Source organism: Symphalangus syndactylus, chromosome 3 (assembly GCF_028878055.3).
Source record: "Symphalangus syndactylus isolate Jambi chromosome 3, NHGRI_mSymSyn1-v2.1_pri, whole genome shotgun sequence".
Taxonomy (NCBI): domain Eukaryota; kingdom Metazoa; phylum Chordata; class Mammalia; order Primates; family Hylobatidae; genus Symphalangus; species Symphalangus syndactylus.
Genome location: NC_072425.2, coordinates 121,366,132 through 121,393,015, shown reverse-complemented (window position 1 = coordinate 121,393,015; position 26,884 = coordinate 121,366,132). Strand labels below are relative to the sequence as shown.

Below are 26,884 nucleotides of genomic sequence, written 5' to 3'. Positions count from 1 at the left end.
AAAATGTTTTTCTTTTTTTTTTTTTTTTTTTTTTGGCTCTGCTACAAACAAGTATCTTTGAGCAATTCAGTCAGCCCTTCTTGGACTCAATTTTCTCATCTAAAAATGAAGAAATGAATTCAAATTTTCCATGAAATCTCTTCTTTCATTTCTTTATACAATGCTCTGATTAATATGCTCAATGAGAATTGAAAAAGACTGTGAATAAAAATATCATATGAAGAAGGAGGCTACGTAAATGCAAAGTAATAATAATATAAATGCAAAACAATAATTATCCCTGAGTTCTGGCACTTTACTACCAGTGATGACATTAGTAGGTAGGTGATTCACAGAAGCACAAGGGTCCTGATTAAGGCAATAATGAGAGTGACTTACAAGAAGCAAAGCTAAGTAAACACAACATGAATAGGCAATAATTAAGTGGGTGCAGCCTATTTAAAAATCAAAGTTACAAGATAAGAATAAATTTATGGTTTCCAAGAATGGGGACCAAAGCAGGATATAATGAAGAGAAACTTGGAGGAAAAATACAGGCTAAATACGATCAAATATCCACAATAATACAAAATCCTAAATTCTGGAGGGCTCTGAATTATATAAATTGCTTCATAAAGTTTTCCAGGGTAAGACACTGGGGAACTTGAAAGACTCCACAAAGTAGTTTGCCCCCAGATAAGACTCTTCTTGCTAATATGCTTCCTCACCTCTGTGATCTGGGTTCCAGGTGATCCCTAATGAGGGTTCACAGCTGTTAACCTAAGGATACTCTCCCCTGAGGCTAATAGCTTCAAAGCCAGATGACTTTTCTCTCTGGTGCTTTCAAAGTGACCTGGTTGCTCTAATTCTTTTATATGGTAGACCACTGCCCTTCCTCCCTCAATCCCAGAAATACAACTTAAATTCAACTTCCATACCTGCCTGGCAGTGGGACCATTGCACATAGAAATAGGGATGAAGACGGTTGGAAGAATGAAAGGAAAGGAAACACGTGAATTACTGTTTGACTTGACCCACGAATATAATCTCAAGTAATAAATCACCATGCAGGTGTAAATACTCTCCTCAGATTTGGGGATGGTAACCATCTCAGCCTGGTCTGTTCTTGGAGCTTGGATAAACCCCATTGAAGAACTGTAGATTAAGGTATTTGTTGAATGAACTTTGTGAGAACTTTCTTATAATAAGGGCTTTTAAAAAATGTTACCAATTTTTATATGTTATCACATTAATTCTTGCCATTTCTGTATGGTATTCACTTCAAAAAACGGTAGTGTAGATACTATTATTATCAAGGCAATTTAGTCAAGTCCTTTGTCTCAGATATGTTTCAAGTCTTTGTCTCAAATAGGACAAACAATAGTTAATTCAGTCAATTCAGCAAAAAACATTCATTGATGAAATTGAGTTAGATTACCGTTTGGCAAGATGTGAAGCCCCGCAAAAAACATTCTTTGGTGAAAGTTTTAATACTTTAGTTAATTGTTTTGGCATCTTATATTTATTTAAATAACTTAGTTATTGCATATTATATTTAAAGTATGAAATTGCAATGAATATTAGTTTCTAGTTTGATAATCATATTTCTTTATTGTCTTATCAAGATATTTTGGGAGATTCCTCATGTATTTTGAGAAATTAGCTCCTTTTAAAATAATTCATTTCAAAATAAAACACAATAATCACAAAATAAATCACAAAATAAAACGCAAAATAAATCACGCAAATCAGATGTATGGTGAAGCCAAGAGGTCAAGAAATACAGCCTTGCCAACCATTCCAGAGGCCCCTTTCCTGTGGTCCCTCCAGTTTCAACCCTCTCCCTTCCTATATGCAATTAGTGCCCTCATTTTTACAGTAATCACTTTCCTGTGTGTGTGTGTGTGTGTGTGTGTGCGTGCTTTAGCCCAGACTTGTCTTTCAAAATACCATCCTTTATCCGTGCCACTTTAAAATTTTGATTTAATGTATCCTTTAAATATACATCCTGTTCTTTATCTACACAATGTTTAATCTGTAGTTTCTCACAGTCTCTGGATTTTGCAGATTGTATACTCGTGGTACATTTAAATATGTTCCTCTGGGCTCTGTATTTTCTGCAAATTGGTAGGTGAACTTGAGGCTTGAGCAGATTCAGGTTTGATCCCGCTGGCAATAGTACTGGTATTGTGTCCTTCCTAAATGAGGCCCATAAGGTCTGGCTGTCTATCATTTTGGAAAAGAAATTATTTATATTCAATGCCTAAATCCATTAATGCATTGGGGATTGAAAAATATAGATACTATAATTAATCATTACTTTTTAATTTAGATATTAGTTTTATTAAAAGATGCTATTTTTGTACTACCTTACTGGTTTCCTAGGATTACAATTCATATAGAAGAGGCAGGACAAAATTTTCCCTTTCTTTACCAGTTTTAAGATAATTGATTAATTTCTTATCATACTCTAAAAGGCAAGCCAGTTTTTACAAAACACCACTATGAACTCATGGATTTAAACACATCTAATGATTTTAATAACTGCAAGTATTTTATTTTTGAAACTTAAATTATCCCATGTTTGGCTAGCAGGGGCCTCTTTAAATTGACCTCTGAGTCTTTTTGACATGACATTGTTAGTCTTTGATAGCTTCCTATCTGGAATGGCAAGATGTTTCAGACTTGTACACTTACATCTCAACATGAAATCAGCCACTTCTCCAAGAAGTTGTGATCTCCTTTTAGCAGGATGCAGTATTTCAAGACCATAGTCTAGGCACTATGCATGCTCATAGGTACTGTAGTGGCAGTGTGAACCGGTAAATGTTACAGACTGAATTTTCCCCACCTTACAAATTCAGACATTGAAACTCTTACCCTCAATGTGGCTATATTTCCAGATGGGGCCTCTAGGAAAGTAAGATTAAGTGAGGTCAAAAAGATGAGGCCCCAATCCAAGATGATTGGTGTCCTAATAAGAAGAGACACCAGAAAGTGACCCCTGCAACACACAAGGAGACACACGTACACACATACATTGAGGAAAGGCCATGTGAACACACGACAAGAAGGCAGCTGCAGTATGTACTCCTAAGGGAAAGCCCTGACTACTACAATCCTGCTAACAACTTAATCTTAAACTTGCAGCCTCCAGAACTGGCCCAAAATACATTTCTGTGGTTTAAGCCCACCCAGTCTATGGTATTTTGTTATGGCAGCCCAGCCCAACCCAACCAAGACAGTAAATCTTGAGCAACCACATTTATACACACAAAACAAAGGAAAAAGCCCTGCTTTGTAGCATTTGATGGTCTCCTTGGTGTAAATATTCCCACGATGGCCAATTTCAAGTTACCAAGGTGAAATCTCTGAAAACAGAATTGCAAAGAAATGTGTACAACTAGGTCTCATGAGCTACATTACCTGTGTATATCATCATTACATGGAACCTCTTTCCCTTGAACTCTCATTTAGTGGGGACCTACAAGTAGTTGTGTTTAATGTTTACCACTAACATTTTGTCATTTTGTGAATAGATCTATCTGATCCACTCACAGATTCCACTGGAAGGGCTCCTGACAACAATGTTTTCTGAGTCCTTGCAAGTTGATACTACTACTTTTTGCTTTTAATATTATGGAGCTTTGCTGGTCAGGCACCGTGGTTCAGGCCTGACTCCTACTTTTTGCTTTTAATATTATGGAGCTTTGCTGGTCAGGCACCGTGGTTCAGGCCTGTAATCCAAACACTTTGGGAGGCTGACACAAGGGCATTGCTTGAGTCCAGGAGTTAGAAACCAGCCTGGCAACATGAGTGAACAAACCCTATTCCTAGAAAAAATACAAAAATTAGCCAGGCATGGTGGTGTACACCTGTGTTTCCAGCTACTCAGGAGACTGACATAGGAGAATCACCTGAGCCCAGGAAGTTGAGGCTGCAGTGAGCCATGATTGTGCCACTGCACTCCAGCCTGGGTGACAAAAGAGGCCCTGTCTCAAAGAAAGTATTTTCCCCTGTGAAAATATAAAATATGTGACCCCATTTTTTTCTGGCATACATTGATGCTGATAAAAAAGTTTGATAATGACCAAAAAATTTTTTTTTCCTTTAGAAATCACCTCCAGACTCCATACCCCTGATTTTTTTCCCTGAATTAAAAAAAAAAAAAAAGGTAGAATATGTTTCAGTTTAGTGTTTTGTGGCTCGGTCAACTGTGTACTAAACTCTCAGATATGTATTGCACTTTTCCAACATGTAGTTTTAAATTCTTATTTTTATTTTAAGAAAAGTTTATTAAATTATAATTTTTAGCGTTTCTTTTCAGCTTCCTCCTTCAGAGACTTGTTTTCTCATTTTCGTCTGCTCCATTAGTACCTGAAACCGTCTCTCAGATGCTTTTTATTACTTTTCAATTTTTTTGTGTTTTTTTTTCCTCTATTTATTCTTTTTAGGAATTTTCTGATGTGTTTCTCTTCTGTTCTATTTTATTCTCTGTTTCTATCTGAAGTGATCTTTTTTATTTTATATCTGCTTTCTTGTGTTCTGCCATCTCATTTGGATTTGTGAATTGTAAATTAATTAATTAGTTAATTCATTAATTTGAGACAGAGTCTTACTCTGTTCCCCAGGCTGGAATGCTGTGGCATGATCCCAGATCACTGCAACCTCTGCCTACCAGGTTCAAGCAATTTTCATGCCTCACCCTCCTGAGTAGCTGGGATTACAGGCACACAGCCAGACACCCAGCTAATTTTTGTATTTTTAGCAGAGATGGGGTTTCACCATGTTGGCCAGGCTGGTTTCAAACTCCTGACCTCAAATGATCTGCCTACCTCGGCCTCTGAAAGTGCTGGAATTACAGGCATGAGCCACCATGCCGGGCTGAGTTTATTCTGAAATAATAGTCATACTCTTGAGCACATCTTTATGAGTGGTAGGTATATTTATTGCTAGGTATACTCTTACTTTCTTGTTTTCTTATAATAATTCGTACAGAATTTAACCCTGATGCATTTTTGTTCATTTTTATATGGCATAATTTTTTTCAAACTTTAGAAAAATGTGGGGTTTAGAGAAGCTTTTCTAACCTTATAGAACTTCTTTTTTTATGTAGTGTTTAGAAATATGGGGACTTTGTGAGCATTCTAAACTCTGTTTCACTTCCATCTCCGCTTTTCTTTTTCATTCTTTTTTTTTTTTTTTTTTGAACAGTTTCTCCTATCTCCTTTATCCCTAGTTTGCTAAATTTTGAAGCTGCTTCCAACAGTTTTTCCTGAGAGTTAGGGAAACCAAAGAAAAAAAAAAGTCAGTTTTGAAGTTTCACAAAAGCTGTTAGACTTACCCGTTCTCATCATACCTTCTTACAGTCAGCCCCTTGCACTCTGTTGTTACTGGAGTGGGGAAGGTTCCTCCCAATGTTTGCTGTTTTCAAATTAACCTGAAGCCCTTTCCAGATGTCACTGTTTTGGAATTCTCCTATTCTCAGGTCCATCAGCCTACTTGGTTGGTTTCCAGTTTTCTTCCATATAGATGTTAATAACATTCAGCCCTTTCGATTGAGAGCCTGCTTGGTTTTTGATACCTTGCCCCCTAGTTATAGTGTATGATCTCTGCGGAGTTTTGGTTTTAACTAGCTCCTCAGTCTGGAGATTTAAAGAGACTCCAAAGCTATGCTGCCACCACTGCCACTTTTTCAGAATTGATCAGCACTGGATCTTTACCTTATATACTCTTGCAATTCTTCTGGTAATTATTTTTTGTACGAGATCATCTACTAATGTTTGGTTGTGAATAATGTGATGTGATTATTTATTTTCCCATGCTAACAGGTAATAACTTAGGTAATAACCCCAAACATCAAGTTAAACAGAAGAATTGACACTGTAGCATATGCAACATTAGATAGAGAATGGTTAAAATAGGGAAAACATTTCTTAAGAGCAGTTTAGTAGGAATTTAAATCTAAATTGTATTTTTAGAAAATTTTTGCAAATGTAATTGGACATATACACAGAGATGGGTGAATTTTCAGCACAGTGTTCAGAATAGATAAATATTAGAAGCAAGCTAAATGTTTATCAATAGGAGATTAGTGAAAGCATATAATGCAACCATTTAAAATGACTCCACATAGCTATACTCAATACTTAAGGGAAAAGTTCTGCAATTATTCTTTTCCAGACTTGTTAAGACACAATGATATTTTATAGGAAACATGTATATATGCAGATATTAGTCTGTTTTTATACTGCTATAGATAAATGCCCAAGAGTGAGAATTTATAAAAGAAAGATGTTTAATTGACTCACAGTTCTGCATGGCTGAGGAGGCCTCAGGAAACTTGCAATCATTGCAGAGGAGGAAGCATGTCTTATATGGTGGTAGTCGAGAGAGTGAACAAGGAGGAACTGACACCTATAAAACCATCAGATCTCATGAGAACTCACTATCACAAGAACAACAGAAGGCGACCCACACCTGTGATCCAATCATCTCCCACCAGGTCCCTCCCTCCACACATAGGGATTATGGGGATTACAGTTCAAAATGGGCAGTTGGATACAGTTCGATTTGGGCAAGGACACAGAGCCAAACCATATCGATACAAATATATACATATACATGGAAAGGTATCATTGACTTCTGGTGATGTAATTTCTATTGATAAAAAATATTTTTGTATGGCTTTATTTTTCTACATGATAGTGCATCACTTTTATATGCAAGAGAAGTATAAAGCTCCTTTCATTAGGAGGTGGGGAAGAAAAAGAGCATTGGAATTCAACAGATCTCATAACAAATACAATCATCTTCATTATTTGCAGGCTCCACATTTGCAAATTTGCCTACTTGCTAAAATTTATTTGTAATCTCAAAATCAATATGCACTTCACTTTTGCAATCACTCACAGGCATGAGCAGAGTGGTGAAAATTTTGAGTTTTCTGAAGAGCATGTTTCCAGCTGAATTCAAACAAGGCAGCACTCTGCCTTCCTGTTTCATCTCTCATACTGTAAACATGTGTCCATTTTGTGGTCTATTTATGCCATGTTTTTTGCATTTCGTGCTTCTTGTTGATGACTTGGCTGCTTAAAATGGGCCCTGATTATAGTGCTGAAGTGCTATCTAGTGTTCCTGAGTGCGAGAAGACTGTCATGTGCCTTACAGAGAAAATAGATGTGTTAGATATGTTTTTTGCAGGCATAAATCATAGTGCCTGCTGTGAGTTCAATGTTAATGAATCAAAAATATATATTAAATGAGGTATCTTTAACTAGAAACACACAAAACACAAGGTGATTGATCAATTGACAAAAATGTTAGGACCAGAGACCTAACCCTATATTTCTTCTAGGAGCAATGGTTCTGTATTTGCTACTTCAGTGTTTATGAAGATTTTATATGTTGTGTTCAGCCTTAGTTTGCCCCAGTTTTCAAATTTGAGATTTTAAATGTCTTTTTTGGATGTCTTCAATATGTTCTTCAGAAATGCTTGCTACTTGCTTTGTTTGTCAACACTGGAAGGTATTTTATTTTCTTCTTTGTGCATTTATCGGTAATATTTTCTTAGAGAATGGGCTTTTATTTTAAAATATTTCCCATTGGTGCTGAGGCTACAAAATCTTCTCCTTGGGACAAAAGCATGATGTCATGTAAACCTTTCTTTATGTGACCTTCCAGTGTTAGCCATGCTTAAACTTTTACTTGGTTGAAACTGCTAAAGAAGAATGTCTGGTTAGGTACCTCATTTCCTTATATAGGAAGCTGCCTTGGTCAGATCCCGCTGCTATAACAAAAATACCATAAATTGGACGGCTTATAAACAACATAAATGTATTTATTGTAGTTCTTGTGTTTGGAAAGTGTAAGATCAAGGTGCCAGAAGATTCAGTGTCTGGAGAGAGCTTGCTTTCTGGTGCATAGATGGCAGCTTCTCTATATGTCCTCACGTGGAAAAAGGGGGTGAGGATCTCTGTAGAATCTCTTTTATAAGGCCACTAATCTCATTAATGAAGGTTCCAGCCCCATGAACTAATACCTCCCATGGACCCCAGCTTTTAATACTATCATCACGTTGGGGGTTAGGATTTCAAAATATGAATTTGGGGGATGGGCTGTACAAGCATTCAGACTATTGCACAGCATAAGACAAATATTATAAGCGTTGCTTTTTAAATTTAGAAGTAGAGGAAATATGCTTGATCTACTCAAGACCAATATAATAATAGTTCACAATTACATTATTTTGGGAAACAGTATCTGATTCATTTATTGTAGAATTTTGCAATGCTAAAAGCTAAAAAGTTATTAATTAAGCTATTAGGATTAGTATTTATTAGATGTGTAGAGTGTAGAAACCTCTTTGGTAAGTTCTATGTGTTTCTAAAAGAGATATAGTACATAATTGTGATTACGTCAGACTTTTAAGCTTTGTCTTTGACATATGAGTGGGATTTAGATATTCAGATATGATCAAATAGGCATGCCAGATGAGGAAGAATCCACAAGAAAAGTCAAAAGAAAGAAAATAATCATGTTGTATGTTGGAAATAGTGAGATGTCCTACCTGACTAAAGCTGCATTTCATAGAATAATAGGAAATTATTAATGCACTTGAATATAGGATTCCAGAAATGTTTGTATCCTTGACACCTAATTGCTCAACAGTATCAGTTGAGTTAAAGTGATCTAAGAGATATGTTCATCCTACTCATTCATTTTACAAAGAAGGAAACTTAAGCCTGGATAAATCAGGTTACTTCTACAAATCCCACTTGAAACAAATTGCACACACTCACTAATATCTCCCAATTCCTGTTCCAGTGCCATATCCAATACTAAAATGTTCCAGAAGGTATAAGTCATTTAATGGTCACCCACCCAAAATCCACTAGAGGCTTATTCTAAAGATTCTGTTGAAGGCAATACAAACGCAGAAAAACTGAAATCTCCTTAGAATACCTTGTAAAAAAGGAAGGGAACCATTTCAAATGAAGGAGATATGACTCTGATTTAATCTTCCATACAATCCATAGTACAAAGAGGCTGAGATTTTTTAAGACTATGGGTTCAGGCTCCAATAGTAGCTTTTCTCTAGAGGAAAACAGGTGAAACACCTCAGCTCAACTAGTGTATGCTAAGCGGTGGGATGACTCGTCAAAGACGTCCAGATTTACTGAATATTTTCTGCCCTTAGAACAATATTGGCATTGGTAATGCCTAACAGTATCGACGGGAAAGGTCATTCACTGTAAACCTTTACTTACATGTCTTCTCAAGGAAATCCAAGTGTATCAATACAAAGTGGAAAATGCCCTTCCAATATCAGCTAATTGTTCTATACCCTTCCAGACATCCAACTCTTTCTAAACAGTGGAATGTGGCAAATGCAATAGTTTTCAGATCTTTGTCATGTTTACTGTAAGTGTTAAGCTGATCAATTGAATTTCTCATTTCACAACCATGTGTTTTGTTTTTTTAAAATGTAGAAAACAGGTTTTATAGTACCCATTTTTCTCAAGGTAAATCTCATGCTACTATTTTTATTTCAAATCAGTATCTCTTTAAGTTTGTTGTATTACTATTGTTTGTTTATAGCTTTCCCTATTTTACTCTGACACCTATACTAAAAATAATTAACCTGTGTGGCACACTGAAACCTGAAGCAAATTCCAGATTCCATTGCCTTCTAAATAGTTAGTTCTGAGTTAACTTTTGACCCTGTTGTTCTGATTTTACTGTATCCACAGTGCCTAGTACCAGTAGGAACTCAGAATATTTGAGGAACGAATTACTGACTATCATGTCCTTAGACGTAAAGCACAAAGAATTCCTAGTAAAGGATGGAGCTGTCATTGCAAAGAGAAAAATAATAACAATGACATCTTTCATGTGTAGGTCACAAGAGAACTAGCTCGCTGTGTGCACTAAACATTTTTCTAGCTGTGTTTTTTATAGATTTTCCAGAGACCCCATCAGCCGAGAAAGCAGGTTTTACAGGTCCAAAGAAGTTCATTGACTGACTTAAGAGTTGCATATTCAGTAAACAAGTGTTCAGACTCCTGACTTCAAGTCCATTGTTCTCTATAAGTCCACTATAACAGGCTATGCTCAATTGTTATGGGTGTCACAGACTGCAACAATTTGTTAAATACTTCAGGATTTTATCTTTAACATAAATAATTGATACGAAAACTAGTAGCATTGGTATTTTCAGCATTGACTGGTAACCTACTTGAGGAAGACAGCAATCTTCGCTCGCTCTGGGCGCCTCCTCAGCCACGGCGTCCGGCGTCCGCTCTTGTCGCGCTTGAGGAGCCCTTCAGCCCGCCGCTGCGCTGTGGGCGCCCCTCTCTGGGGCTGGCCGAGGCCGGAGCCGGAGCCGGCTCCTTCTCCTCCCGGGGAGGTTCAGAGGGAGAGGCGCCGGCGGGAACCGGGCCTGCGCGCGGCCAGAGCGTTGGCGCGGATTACGGGTGGGCGCGAGCTTGGCGGGCCCCGCACTGGGCGTGAGCTTGGCGGGCCCCGCACTGGGCGTGGCCGGCCGGAGCCTGCTGGGTTTGATTAGGTGATGAGCTCCCTCTGGGTTGCCTGGGTGTCCGTGGCCGGGTGCCAGTGAGAGGTGAAGCTGGCTGGGCTTCTGGGACGGGTGGGGACTTGGAGAACTTTTCCCTCTAGCTAAAGGATTGTAAACGCACTTTTCCCTCTAGCTAAAGAATTGTAAACGCTCTGTGTGTAGCTAATCGGGTAGGGGACTTCGAGAACTTTTCTGTCTAGCTAAAGGATTGTAAATGCACCAATCAGCGCTCCGTGTCTAGCTAAAGATTTGTGAACGCACTAATCAGCATTGTCAAAATGGACCAATCAGCACTCTGTAAAATGGACCAATCAGCTCTCTGTAAAATGGACCAATCAGCAGGATGTGGGTGGGGCCAGATAAGGGAATGAAAGCAGGCCACCTGAGCCAAGGGCAGCAGCCCCGTATGGTCCTCTTCCACACTGTGGAAGCTTTGTTCTTTCACTCTTCACAATAAATCTTGCTGCTGCTTGCTCTGTGGGTCTGGCTGCCTTTGTGAGCTGTAACACTCACCGCGAAGGTCTGCAGCTTCACTCCTGAAGCCAGCGAGACCACGAAACTACCAGAAGGAAGAAACTCCGGACACACCTGAACATGTGAAGGAACGAACAACTCCAGACGTCATCTTTAAGAGCTGTAACACTCACCACGAAGGTCTGTGGCTTCATTCTTGAAGTCAGCAAGACCAAGAACCCACCAATTCCGGACACAATTGGAAGGTCTGAAAACTTTTAATAGAAAGTATTAACAAATTATGTGTCATGTGTCAACAAAATTGTGACATATATTAGTGGCTGTTTTTGTTTATTTATGTCCCTCAAGAAGAAATCCCATCCATTGTGTACTTAAAATATGCAAATTTCCAGTTATCTTATAAAATTTTTAGTCAGACCACACGACACAGGAAGGCAATGTTGAACAAAACATGTGCAGAGCAGACTAGCCTTCCTTGTTATAGAAAGTATACCTGCCAGAAACTAAAATAGCAGCTTAAATATGATAAATTCATAGAAAATTTTGAAAACCGTGAAAGAACCCTCCTCTGTTTTTATTTTCCTAAACTTATAATCAGGTGTCATATTTGCCTTGCTATTTCAGAGATGTACATCCTCTTCCAAAACTGTTTGCATAGGGGACAGATGCTCTGCAGTGAGCAAATATCAAGGAAATAATGAATTGGAAGTGACAAATGCCTTCAGCCAACAGTCCAAAGGGAATCATCATCTTGAAATAATACACAGCAGAAGGAGCCAAGGAAAGAATGAAATGGCAAAAGTGCCCGTGTTAATCCAAAAATTAAGCTCAGAGGTTGTGTTAGGCCAAGCTAATTGAACCAATCGTGGTCTTTCTTTCATTTTGAATTAAAGAGTATTCATAAATATAGGACATGCTGGAATATTCTCAACTGGATTGGGGAAACAAGACAGCTGAATCAGCAGCATAATCAAGAAATATTTGTTAGAGTAATGTGGATTTATTGAGCAAGATAAATAGATGTGGCTCTGTCTCTGTAAGACTTTACAAACGAGGACTGACAGCACTGATCTGGGAAAACAAAACTGGCAAAAACAGAAGATTGATGGGGTGGCATTATGCTAAGAGCAGTTTAGACAGTATTGTGTGTAAATAGAGCTTCTACCTTCTGGAAACTTAGGATCCAAGAAATATAAAAAATAGAAATAGAAAAAGGCAACAGTCATCATCATCATCATCATCACTTGTGCCATTTCTTGAGCTGTTTGATGGTACTAAGTAATAGGGCAGGAGCTTTACATGCATTGTCTCCTTCAACCCTCACAACAGCTCTAAAAAGTTATCTTCTCCATTTTACCATTGGAGAATCCAAGGCTTAGTGATCACTTGCTCTAGATGCGTAGTCAATAGTGGGTGGATTCTAAAATATCTCACTTCAAAGCCTGTGAGGTATTTGTGTATGTTACTGCTTCCTAAATAAGTCACAAATATATTGGATTATTAATAAAAGAACAAAATTACTAATCCCAGACAGAACTGGATAGTGATAACAATGTATTGCCTAAATCACAAAACAAAAAGAAAAAATCAGCCCATTTATTAATAAAATTGCTATTTATGATTGCACAGAGAGGGGGTATCTAGCATATGCAATGACCCTAATTATAATTGCTATTGTGTGAAAACATTGAATGTGTCTAAGTTGCTACTTTGAGAAATGTAAAATAAAAATGCAACTCTATTCTCTCTCAATGTCAGATACCAATGACTGCAATGAACAAAACAGGTTTTAATATAATCAACCAGGGTTTAATAAATAATTAGGGATGTTAAGATAACCTTAACTAATGAATTTCCTATTAATGTCTCTTTACTTATTAAGCCCCATATCCTTTAGCCAGTAATAGAAATACCAAATGTAAATTAAGGGCAGGCATAACTTATTCAGACTTTTTCAAATGAATGTGTTATATACCCTCAATTAAGAAGAATCTAGAAGTTTCTGAATACATACAAAGACAAAGCAGGAATGCTCAAATAATCATGAATGAGGAAAGAATAACAATTTTTCAGTCAAATTACCTAAATAAACTACACTGCTCTATAGAACAGTATACGTTAGGGCCAGATCAATCTTTAAGAAGAAGATGAGAATAGGAAATACTAACACACATATTTATTGTTTATTACAGCTAACTTTTTTTCATTGTAATTTCTCTTTTAAGACTGTTAGAGCAGGTAAAATTAGCTAATTTCATGAATGAAGAAATTGAGCCATAGAGAAGCTAAGTGATTTCGCAAAAATCAGAAAGTCATTAATGGTAGTCCTCATGTTATAGTGTTTTTGTTTTTGTTTTTATTTAGAGTTTGATGCCTTAAAAGTGAGAAAGGAGGAGAGAGCTGAAGTAAACAGCTACTACAGTTCCATTTTCAGCCTGAAATGGACTGTCTCTCAGTTGAAATATGGAAATTAAAAAGGGGAGTCAAAATGGGTAGATTTACTGGATGGCTTCTGTTTGGGGCCAAATATTTCTATGATAGCCACATGAGGCTGCTGCCATTACTTGCTCCATCATTGGTATTAGAGTAACATTTTGTACAAAAATTGGTTACTGTTTCCCCAGACTCCTGTGTTTTTTTTCAAGTGCCAAAAGCCATTGTAGGAAAGAGTTTAAAACTTTTTTTTTAATAGAAATGAGTGGCCATCAGCCAAAAGTCTAAAGGAAATTGTCATGTAGAAACTCTGAACAGCAGCATGAATATGCAGTCAAGTTTTATGCAGGGAACAAAAAGGGCTGATGGTGTAACATGGTCAATAAAATTAACAACAACTCACATCCAGAGACCAAAAATATTTCTCATCTGATCTATGCAATAATTTAAATGTACAGCATTCAACTATAAAAACAGAATCTATTTTCACTTAGGATGTAGAAAACTGCAAAAAAAAATTCAATCAAAAAACAAGACAGATAACCTACAAAACCATAATTTTTTAGAGCATATCAGATAGTTCAGATCTTAAGGCAACCAGGAAAACTGAGATCAATGAGTTGGTAAACCTCCTAGGAAAACAGGATACATAAACTGTTACATCTTTGGCATAGCATGGAAGTAAGTGGCCACCATAGAAGCAGCTGAGAAAAAAAGGCTGAAATGTAAACACCTTCTTAAAGTCTGAATATAGACTGCTTCTGGAGAAAAGGCAGGTAACCTCTCAACACCCTACACATGCTGATTTCAAGAAGTTGTTTGGTACTGGAGGAGGAACAAGAAATTCTTTCCTGACACAGCCGTCTGCTGCTGGAGTTGGGGTAGGAAACTCCGTCTAGGTTCTTGTCCTAAAACAAGGCATATTTTTGCTGCAAATGGGGGAGAAACAGGAATCTCGTCTACCCTAGTCTCCAGAGATACAAAGTTTAGGTTTTTTGCCCTTTAAGAGGAACAGGAAATTTGTTTACTTTCTGGACTCTAGGTTGAATAGGAAGAGAGGTTACTTGCATTTTAGAAAGGGCAGAAATGGGATCTAATTAAATTAAAGAGCTTCTGCACAGCAAAAGAAACTACTATCAGAGTGAAGAGGCAACCTACAGAATGGGAGAAAATTTTTGCAACCTACTCATCTGACAAAGGGCTAATATCCAGAATCTACAATGAACTCAAACAAATTTACAAGAAAAAAACAACCCCATCAAAAAGTGGGCAAAGGACATGAACAGACACTTCTCAAAAGAAGACATTTATGCAAACGAACAAAAACGAAACAAATTGAATTATTAGACATTAAAACACAGTATCAAAAGAAACCAATGGCTATGATGTGATTATCCACACACTGAACACATGAGAATAAAGAATTCACAAGCATTAAGACGGATCAATAGGTATTATTCAAACTAACACCAAAAGAAAAAAAAAAGCAGACGAGAGTATCAGAGGCCTTGGGACAAGATCAGTCTAATATATGTATACTTGCCATAGAAAAGGAAGAAGCTCCAGATGGACACAATAAATATTTGAATGGATAACATCCTAACATTTCCAAATTTCATTTAAGGTAACACCAAAGATCCAAGTAGCTTAGATAATGCCAAACAGGATAAAAACAAAGAAAAACTACGTGTATCATACTTAGACTGTTAAAAGAAAAACTACTGAAGGCAGTTGAGTACAAAGAAATATTACATAAAGGAAAGCAATGGTAAGAATTTTAGCTGACTTCTCATCAAAAAGCAATGAAATCAAGAAGTCAATGGAATAGCATCTTGGATGTGTTGAAATTTCGTAAAAAGAATATTAGAGTTCTACTAGTAAAAAATATACTTCAAAAATCAACATGACATATAAGCACCTACAGAAATTTAATACAAAATAAATTCATATCCAGCAAAGTCACAAGACAAGAAATGCTAAAAGAAATTCTCTAGATTAAAGCAAAATGTAATCACAAAAAGTCCTTTCATTTTCAATCTGTTTGTATCTATATAATTAATAGATGATTCTTACTTAAAAAAAACTATGGTTTTTTTTTATATGTATGTCACAGGGCTTTAATTTCGAACTTTGTTTTGAAATGAAAGAATTCCTATTCCATGGAAATTATGTCAATACAAGTTTTTAAATATCGTTAATAAGCACTTAATGTTGCTCTTAGACGAATTTTATGCATTTAGTAGTATGTATGATTCCTTGAGATAAAATGAAAACATAGGTAATTCCCAGAAAGCACCCTAAAGTTGAAGCCATTACAAAACTACAGATTTCTTATTAAAAGGAATATGCATTATTTTGTAATTCAGTAAATACGTATTGGTTACCTAAAATGCAGCATTATAGTAAAGGCTAATAATAAAACAATATAAAAGACAGACATCACTCCAGTTCTCAGATACCTTACAGATTAATACATCACTAGATTAGAATCCATAAGACTTTCAGAGATATGGATAGAAAACAAAATGACTTAGATTTTGGAAAATGTATCATAACTTATAAAATAGTGTAATGCTTGATTCCCTCAATGTGAGTAATACACATTTATTCTAAAGATACTGATGTAGCCCAAGTCATTTCTACCTCTTCTTATTAAAATCATTTGAGTCTATTTTACATTTTTTTTGAAATCTTCTGTGATCTCAAATTTTGACCCTTGAAGTCAAATTTGATTTTGTAAGTAATTAACAAACCATAGAATTATAAAAATATTTTTAGCTGTAATAGCAAAGTAAAGCATATTTAAGTTTGAATTGGTTGAAAGAAAAAAATTCTAACAATCCACAACTTCTGTCTCTTTCCAGAAAGAAGTTAACAGTATCCCTGATGCATTTACTCCACAGTCTCTACTTCAGTTTAGGAATTTTTGTTTTTTCTTCAGTTCATTGTCCTCTTCTAAAGTATAAGTTTCAGTGGTTTTATAAGTAAACTGCTTAATAATTGCTTAATCCTTCCATAGCTCAGTTTCCTCATCTGTAAGATGTGGATCATATATGTGCCCACATCACTAGGTTTTTGTTGGAATTAAATAAAAACTGTATATAAACCATTAAAACAGAGTGCCACCAGTTCAATCAAAGGCTAATTCCTGTACTTTAGCTTTAAGAGTCCAGTTTTTCTCATACACTCAAAAAACTCTCTCTTATCATTGATTCTGTCTTCCACATAATGTGTTATCTTTCTATGATAATGATCTTTGTCAAGATAATTTTTATCAGGCTGCAGATATACCCTGCCAGGTGAAAAAAAAAAATACTTCATATCTGTTCTGAGATAAAGATTCATTTCTCTGTGCCTTTCCATAGCAAAGTATTCACCACAGTAATTTTATCTTTGTTTCTTATTTCCCAATGTTTTTCATTTTCCTCCAACTAAGTTTCTATTCTCACACCTAAGTAAAATTATACAAATCCAAGTCATCTATAATTTCCACATTGCCAAACCCACGTGACTCTGTACATCCCTTTTCTAACTCTGTAAAGTACTTATGAACATCTACAATCCCTTTCCTTGGGTCTTCTAGTCAATCATCAGAAGATCCCTTATATTCTCAGTCTCTTCTCTACAATTTCATTTATCTTAGTGCATTAATTCAACCCCATCTATCACTTAATGGTTATCCTTCTTTAGGGTCTCTCAAATGTTGACTGTTTGCTTTCCCACACCCCACATGCCTCTGGTCCTCAGTTAGGGTAGGTTTCCCTTTGTTCTGGATTGGCATGGCCAAAGAATGCATCCTTTTATCCTTGAACCTACAGATGGTTAAGGGTCCCCTTCTGTCCTCCCTAAATACCTCCAGTTTGAATCACCTGTCATGAGACTAACCCTCCTTAGTTGAGTCATCTACTGATCCTAGGGGCAACTGCGCCTCTTTTCTTGAAGATTTTATATCAAGATTCAATGTTATTTTCTACAATATGACTGTTATTTTATTTTTTTAATGATTTCACTGTGTACATAAAAATTCCTTAAAACACCATGGCTATTTTTCCTATGTGATAACAATTTCATTGAACAGAGCAGTTTTTGAAGAAGGATACTCTGGGAAGCTGTGGTCTGGAGCTTAGGAGAGGCTTTAGAAAGAAAATAATTTATATCTGGGCCTTAAAGATGAAAGTGAGATTTAGCAAAACAAAAGGGGCTAAAGTGTAGGGAAATTGAAAGAGGCAATATGGCTGAGAAAATATATGTACAAATTTTTTTCCTAAATAGACCTCAAAAGTATACTATTTCTCTACTTAAATTGTCTTGCCTTCCCTCTCTGTATATGAAATTCCTTCACAATTTTTAGGGCTTGGACCAGAACTTAAGACTTTCATACCAACATTCCCCAACCACCTTAACAAAAAACCAAGCAGCCTGCATTTAAATTCTGACTGCACTATCATTAGGATTATTTATGAAACACTTCTCATATGTGAAATTTATTTACATTTTTGTTTGTGTCTTCACATAACTTCCTCAGTGCGAAGAATATGCTGTGTTTACCAAGGGAAGGATGATGTCTAACACATATTTTATATCTCTCCTTTCAATAAATGCTAATGGCAGGATAATGTATAAAGCAAGTTTTAAAAGAAGCGGAATATCTTTGTGAAAAGCTTTTACAAATACATGTACATATATCACTGACAGTATGCTTCTCGCAACAGTAGGCATAGAGTTTGTCATAGGTCACATAGAATCACACAATCACAAGTGAAAGACACCTTCTAGTTATTCCCTTTCTTTGAGCAAATGAGAATACAGAGGCCAAGAGACAGTAAATGGTGTATCCCTATTACAGAGCCACAAGTCTGGAACTGAAATTTAGATTTTTTACTTCCTTAAGTTATTATACTTTCTACTACACCATTCTGCTCCACAACCATTACAATAATCACTGGCATTATTATTATACTTTATTAGGGATATATAAAACCAAATGCGTTTTATTAGAACCCTCAAATCTATTCACATGAGTATAGACATCACTGTTGCTACTCATTTTACATTCTTTCCTGCTCATAAATTAATGGGTCCTTCAAGATGCATTGCCTTCCCTAAAACAGCGTTCACATTTTTCAGTGCTCACATCTGTTTGCTGGAAAATTCTAAACACTCATTAGGCAAATGATTGGTTGTATTAGTAAAAAAATTTACTGGAAGATATTATAATCCCAAGAATAAAATGAAGCCATGAGCAACACAGCTTGATGACCCAAGCTTTAGAAGCACTATAATGTATCTGAAAATACAATTAGAGTTAGGCAATATGTAGCATGGTATTGTAATAAAAATAAATTAATAAGTTATGCCATAATTTCTTTTGTTCACGTTATGTTTTCATTTTCTGTCCTAGGTTCTAAACTGCATTCTTTAAAAGAAACAGTGTTGTCACTTTGCTGATAACCTTGGACATTCAAGTGCTGAACTGAAGCTACTTTCATAGACACTTAGCTACCACTAATTCCTGGGTCATATATTACTGATAACATTGATGAGGTTTATGGCTACATCTGGTAGATTTGCCACACATTTTGTAGTGCCTTTGCTGTGCACTCAGCATGTAACAAAGGTGAGAGACATTCTGTATTAGTCCGTTCTCATGCTGCTAATAAAGACATATCCCAGACTGGGTAATTTATAAAGGAAAGAGGTTTAATTGACTCACAGTTCTCCAGGGCTAGGGAGGCCTCAGGAAACTTACAATTATGGTGGAATCGGAAGCAAACACATATTTCTCAGGGCGGGAGGAAGGGGAAGTGCCAAGCAAAGGAGAGAAGAGCCCCTTATAAAACCATCAGATCTATGAGAACTGAGTCTCACGAGAACAGCATGGGTGTAATGGCCCCCATGATTCAATAACCTACAACTGGGTCCCTCCCATGACACTTGGGGATTATGGGAACTACAAGATGAGGTTTAGTGGTGGGGACACAGACAAACCATATCACATTCTCTGCTCTGTAGTTGCTTACCAAGTGTCATAGTCTGATTCTGCTGCTATAGCAAAAGGCCATAAACTGGGCAGTTTATAAACAACAGAAATTTGTTTCACACAATTCTACAGGTTGAGAAGGTCAAGATCAAGGCACCAGCAGGTTCAGTGTCTGGTGAGCTCTGCTCTCTGGTTCATAGACAATGCCTTCCTTCTTGCTCTGTCCTCATTTGGTGAAGAAACTAGCCAGCTCTTATAATATGGTGGGATTGCATAGGCAGTAATCCCGATCATGAGGGCTTCACCCTCACAATCTAATCACTTTCCAAAGATCTCACCTTCTAATACCATCACCTGGAAAGTTAAGATTTCAACCTATGAATTTGGGCAAGTGGGGAAACACAAACATTCAGACCCTAGGATCGAGCTTATAATTATAGAAGTAAAATTCCCTTAACCTGGCCTACACTTAACAAGCTAAGTCTCTTTTCTCTGAAAACACAACTATTGATGTTTGTAACATAGTGAAAAGATGTGGTGATTAACAGAAACCTTGCTCTTCAAATTGTGCTCCAAGGATCAGCAGCAGCAGCCACAACTGAAAGCTTGTTAAAACTGCAGACGTTCAGGCCACAAATCTAGGCCTACTAAATCAGAATGTGAATTTTATCCCTATGCACATTAAAATTTGAGAAGCAATACTCTAGTATACCCAGTCACTTCTGTTCTTTCTACCTGGGATGTATGCTTACCACATGTCAGTTGCATTTGTTCCTATATGCACAATTCTTTAAAATAGCCTGTGTGTTCTTGTAATGAAAAAATGATGACATGAATCCAGAAAGAAAGGTAGTTATCATTTTTATCATTTTTATGTGCTAAGTTATATACTTTGTCAAGATTCAGTAAATGTAAATCATGGCTATAATGGACATTGAATTAGTTGTAGGCAGAACAACTATTAATAATTAAAAAGGGTGGAAATTGTAAAAATCCAGAGTGATTCCGAATTTGGATCGCTTCATATATGGCTTTAAGTCTCCACTTTAATTTAAATATATCAAAATAGGACATGCTAGATGTTGCAGAAAACACAGCTTAGAACCTGTTGATCTATGTAAAAATATTTGTGAACAAAGTGCATCTCTATGGTTTGAGTAAAAACAATAGATGGGGCCAGATCTCAGAGGCTCTTCAGGAAACAAACATTATTCCAATCTTGCTTATATAATTTTGTATACAGAGATAAGTAAACTATTGCTAAGTGGGAATATGAAACTCACGAAACATAGTATGGACTAATGGAAAGGGTATAAGTTCAGTTTTGTGTAATTCATTCATTCAACAAATATGTCCAGAAAATCTGCCAGACACAATAGGTGCTGGACATACAATGTGAGCAAGACAGACACAGAAGTTCCCTCTGGCAGGGAGATATAACTCTGTAAATTGCTTGCTTTTATGAAAGCTCAGGTTTCTCCTCCAGAGAGACAATCTTATCTAGTTCATAGAGTTTTGCTGAAGGTTAAGTGGGATTATGTTGTATCTAGAAGTTCAATAAATCTAATCTCCCTCTTTACCTTTGTTCAATATGTAATAGAAATCACTGGAGTTTCTTGAGCAGAGGACTTCCATGAATCAGAGGTTCTCTTAAGAAAATCAATTTAGCTTGTAGAACAATTAGTTTAGGTGGGAAGGAATGCATGGTGTTCTGTACTAGGGAGATATGAGAGAAAATTTACAGTAAGAGCTCACTTTTCCTGGCTGAGGAAGGTTCCCAGCTAACCTTTGGAGTTCCTCCTGAAGCACCAGCTTCTCTTTCCACTCCCACCAGCTCCACTTCTCCAATCACTTGAGTAGTTTTATTCTTGAGATGCGAGCAAAAAGCAAATAACCTCTCTGGAATATTTATTGTTCCTAAAAAGCCATACATGTTATTTTTATGTTATTTTAGAGAAATATTTTTAAAATAAAAAGTATAGGAACATAGTCCAATAATTGGTAGCCACACCTTCTAAACAAAGCTTCCTGTTTCCCAGAAAATTTCTAACCCACATGAGTACTTAATGCATCCAATACTCTCAATGCCACTATCTCCCACCTTGCCCTCCACCACATGCTCCCATATCCTCTTATGATTCACAGCTTTCTAGATTCTCTTCCACTTGGTCTCTCACCTACTTCTCATTTCTTCCCAAGGCTTCTTTTAATTCAACAAATTTTATTCAGTATTTGTAATAATCATTCGTGTTTTATAAATAGTTAATAGAAAGGGAAGATATTTGTATCAATTAAATCAAGTTCTCTATTTCTCCGCCATGATATATAAATTACAAAGATCTAAAATGTTTCTTTTGCCTTATAAATCTACTTCTCTTTTAAATATAGACTTGATAGCAGAGGGCACACCAATAAACACATGAACACAAACGTAACGTAATTTTAGAGATTTTATCTTCAAAATAATTACTAAATTTATTATGTTTTATAGACCTACATCTAAAACTTAGCACTGGCTCATGCCTGTAATCCCAGCACTTTGAGAGGCCAAGGCAGGAGGATTGCTTGAGTCCAGGAGTTCAAGACCAGTCTGGGCAGCATAGCCAGAATTTGTCTTTACAAGTAACAAAGAAATTACCAGGCATGGTGACACACACCTGTGCTCCCAGCTACTCAGAAGACTGAGGTAAGAGGATCGCCTGAGCCTGGGAGATCGAGGCTGCAGTGAGCCATGATTGTGCCATTACACTTCAGCCTGGACAACAGAGTGAGGCCCCATCTCAAAAATAATTTTTTAATAAATAAAAACTTTAAAAAAATAAAAATTAGTTTAATGTCATTCAGTTGGAAGAGTATGGGCTTTAGAGTGAGGAAGATATAAATTTGAAAAGATGCTCTGACATTTACTAGTTCTGCAGTCTCAGGCACATTACCTAGTTACTGACCTTCAATTTCTTCATTTTCAAAGAAAGTTTTTCCAATAGTATAGACTTGTAATGAAAATTAGATGTAATAGCCAAATGCCGTATAATAAATAAAAAAGTGTGTGTTTTAGTTGAAAAGAAATGTTAATTATTTGCAAAAGGTTGAGTAGGACTTCTTTTCTGAAGATAATTAATTTTTGTCCATTTAATGGTATTCTGTTCTAGTATTTAAATTTGTGTAACTTACATATAAATTGACCAAAGCTTTGCACTTGTTGCTAGAATCAATGACCTTTCCATGTATTAAGAAATACTTATTCTATCTGTACATAAAATGATTCAATGTGACCACTGATAAATTCTGCACATTTACACACAAAATACTGAAAACATATTTTCTTTTCAAATTCTCATTGTTGTCCAATGATTTGGGAACTATTTCAGAATGATAACTTATGTGACGGTTCTGAGAATTTTAAGGAATTCATAAAATATATAATAAACCTTTGTGTCTCTCAAGTTTTTTTAATCCTAGAAAGACAAAGACTGAGTTCAACTTATATCTGTGATTCAAAATGTCATGCTTACTTATGCTGTGCTTATAATTTTGTGAACCTTGAGACCACACTGCCCTCATACATTCTTTGAACACAGTCATTTCTTGAAACTTCCATTTTGTCTCAGGGTTCATCCAAGTAACTGCTTATTCTGTTCTCCCCTTTCAGAGAAGATTTTAATATTTCCCTCCAATTCTGAAGTGGTCAGAAGGACCAGATAATGGATCAATTCAAAAGTAGCATTCTCTTAGGAGCATATTAGTTATAATTAACAAGTCAGATTATATTGGTCCAGGTGCTGCATTGAAGTAGAAAAGCAGTGCTCTAGGAGTGTGCCTGTCTGACAAGCGTGGATGTGACTCCAGTCCTAACAAGAATACAACGGGAACCAGGTAAGAAAATCACTTAAGTGGTAAAAAATACAGCAAAATTGCAATACTGGTGGCTACCACAGAGGTCTCTGAGAATTAAGTGTGTAATTTCAGGCACACTATGGGTCCAAATAAGCAACACTTACTTTTGTGATCGTATTGCTTCTTTTTAACTGTTAACCATTTAAAATCTTCATTTCTCCCCCTTTAATCTTAACATGTTTGGAGAAGAGAGAAAAGGTTAATTTGCATTTTTCCACACAGGGTCAGGGACCCAGTACATTTCCACTGTGCCTCTCTACTTCTTCATTTATTCTTGTTTTCTCCCTTTATTCATTTATAAAATATTTGAACACCTGTTAAATTGTTACCACTGTGCCCATTGCCATCTGCCACATCATAAAATAGAGACATTTTTCTCCAGTATATTGCCTGAACAGTAGTGAAATGACATAGTTTCTGAGAGGATAAGCCCATTGTCCACTTCACTTGTGAACACAAACCCAGCTCCAGACAGAGTTTACCTTAGAGTGAATACAATCTAATGAATCCATATGCAAATGTATTTGCTGGAGGGAACTTGTAATCTCTTATCCCAGAAAAGCCAGAAGCAATTGCTACAGGGATAGGATTTGGCATAATGTTGTGCCAGAGGACACAGCAAATATTACTTGCCTTAAAGTTTTCTGTATACCCCAGGGTAGGTTTAACTTTGACAAGACTGCCAAAAAAGATAATGAAAGGTTTTTCCTACTTATATATTAAGTATTCAGATGGTTAGAATAATAAACATATCACAAATTATATATATACTACAGGTTATAAAATGACCATTTAATGACAGTTTTTGCAATCTGTGGCAAATATAAAACACTTTAAAGAATAGTAGTATTACTAAATAAGCTAAATGTCTACCACAAAAGCTTTGGGAAAATATTATACAAGGCCAGACCACTGTTACAAATAATTTAATCAATAAATATGATCAAAACCAACTAGTTCTGATTTAAATGATAACTTCGTAACAATTATTTTCCAATTAAAAATTTATAACTGAAATGAAGAATCAAATCTGCTTAAGTATAACACGAGTCCTTATGCTAAATAAAATTAACGTCATAAAACAAATCCCAAGCCATGACATTTTCTAAGATTTATTTAAGAGGCAATGCTGAACTCTCACTTGCTCCTGTAATTTTTTATTTTGTTATTAATATAGCTCTATTAAAACCTGTAGAAATTTTAAAATTCAACTCTATATTTGAGTCTGTACATGTCACTTATTCATTCCTCACTTGATAGCAAATCATTCCAGTGAAAATACACCAGCAAAATCCTGAGCAATTTGAATGCAAATTAAATCAATACAATAACTTAGAAGAATTTGCCCTTGTAAAGCGTGCAAGTTCAGGCAGCTGTTCAGGATCCTTATTTTGTTTAGTTAATCTCTAGTAGTATACTATATTTAAGGCATTCATTGCAAACTCCATTTTTAAGTGTGATAAAGCCCAGAGAAATCAGAATTATAACCAAAAGGTGAATGTATTCAGGAAGCTAAAGAATAGGTATCAGTTCTCATTCTAAACTAAGTCAAAATAAAATACCTTGCCACATGAAAATCATAAAGTTAACTGCAGAAATGAATTAAAAAGTTGCTTTCTCTTCCCATCATTTGTTCATACAACTAACAATGATTATGATTGTAGTTGAAAAAGTTATAGTGTAGATGTAAAACTTTTTTCAGAATATTCTAATGAATAATTCCAAAAGATAAGGTGTTATTCCATGAGCTTCTCTTTAGTTTCTGAGGTAAGCTTTCTCTACTATGAAAATGAACACCAACAAAGAAGCAGCACTGTAGTATCAAATTCCAAACATGAGACAGGAATTAAAATGTGTTTTGAAACCAATTTTAGTCACCTCCACATTTTAATATAAAACATTTTTAAAGAAAAGCAGTACAACTAAGTAAGTTACATATTTACCCTGAAAGCTTTGGGAAAATATACAAATCTAGATCACTGTTGTAAATAATTTAATCAGTACATATTATTGAGCACTTGCATTTCACCAGGCTATTGGGCTAGGCAGGATTTGGGGGTACAGAGATGAATAAAGCATTCTGTAGTGTGGTGGGAGTGGGGTCCCATATGTAAATAAAGACTAACTGCACAATGTGGCTGGAGGCATATATAACGTCTTGGGAACAAACAGGAGAAAGCTCCTAATTGTACCTAAAACAAGGTCAAGGCCCTCACAAAAGAGAAAAGACTTGAGCTGAGACAAGGAGAGAACAAGAAGACTCTCATACTGGCTTCAAAATTATAAAGACTCTGGGTATATGGCAAAGCCTCCCAAAGCCCAGAGACCACCAGTGAGGGAGGAGTGACTTGAGAAAGGTTAGAGCATCTCAGTAAAGTTGAATTGGTCACCTGTGCTGGTGACTGACTTACAAGTAGTCCAGGTGAAGCTGCATGATCTACCTGCAGGTTTAATCTACTGGTTGGAAATCTTTGGTGAACCCTCTGGTAATCTCCTAGACATGAGCAGCATGTCCATTTGCTATCAGCTTAACACATGGGAGAGTTGTTACTGTGCAGGTTCATATCCACTTAGCAGTGGGTTTGTACCTGGTAACAATCAAAATTAACAAAATGTGTCCTGGGTTCCTATCAACCTCCCAACTTGTTGCTCCCAAGACATTACATATGCCTGTATAGGTCGCCAGCCACACTGTGCAGTTATTCTCAACCTGGTTGGGAGATAGATAGGATTAATGCTCTTTCTCTACGTGCCAATATTGCTCCTCAAACCATGCATTTTCCCTGACTTCTTCTGAATCACTATTTCTCCTTCCATTTCTCATGGCCTTAGCAATCTTGTAAAACTCCAGAAAGTGTGAAATAAAATGGTCCTTGCTATAGTTTTTATTTTCTTTTTTTCTCCCTGAGATTGCAGAAAAGAAAGACAAGTCATCAAAACCAAGGCTGGAGAAAAACTTAAAATGCTCTTGGAGAATTGGCTTTCAGGACAGAGGAAATTAGATTTATTTGGCAAAACCTAGCCAAGGCAGGAGCCAAAGTCAGATGGATTAGGGCAATCAAAGCCAAAGACAGACAGTACTGATAGGAATTTAATCAGGAGAAAGAGTCCAAGTGTACGTAAGGCTGGATCTAGAGACTAAATCATGACCTTTTTAAAAGCAGAGAATCTGTCCCAATCTCCTCCTTAATACACAGAGGTAAGATACTGAGTTTTCAATGTATATAGTCATTCTAGTTTCTTCTGGCTATTCTAATAAACTGCTATGTTAATAGTGGATATCTTCCTTTGAAATAAATATATGTTCAAACCTCCTGTATCATTTCAGTAATTTCTGGCACCAAGGCAAGCAGATGACGAAGAAAATTTTTGGTAAACAAGACTGCTTCTCTTCCTTAAAAATCACATCTATGATATCGATATCCACGTCCACAGATTGGTGAGTAACAGTTGGTCCCCAAGTCAAACACCCCTGTACTATTCAATCAATGTAGGCTGGGATGGGAGGGGTCAAGAGGTGAGTATGTAGTAAATGTCATCCAATGTTA

The 26,884-nt window shown here is 36.3% G+C and overlaps 2 long non-coding RNA genes across 5 annotated transcripts in view; one reads left to right on the top strand and one right to left on the bottom strand.

Annotated features, from left to right (window-relative positions):
- Positions 1-10,749, bottom strand: part of LOC129479586 (uncharacterized) — a 315,981-nt gene extending 305,232 nt beyond the window's left edge. For 3 of the 4 annotated variants that reach the window (XR_008656730.2, XR_010119716.1, XR_008656732.2), the window contains exons 1-2: positions 10,217-10,749; positions 6,291-6,396 (exon numbers count right to left, since the gene is read on the bottom strand). This is a non-coding gene — a long non-coding RNA (uncharacterized lncRNA). Of the gene's footprint in view, positions 1-2,110; positions 2,206-6,290; positions 6,397-10,216 lie in introns of those variants that run through there. The other variant, XR_008656731.2, reaches the window with a different exon arrangement.
- A 221-nt stretch (positions 10,750-10,970) lies between these two features.
- Positions 10,971-26,529, top strand: LOC129478388 (uncharacterized). Its single transcript, XR_008656418.2, has 5 exons — positions 10,971-11,274; positions 18,864-19,079; positions 21,934-22,128; positions 23,219-23,315; positions 26,246-26,529. It is a non-coding gene; the product is annotated as an uncharacterized lncRNA (long non-coding RNA).
- The last annotated feature ends 355 nt before the right edge of the window (positions 26,530-26,884 follow it).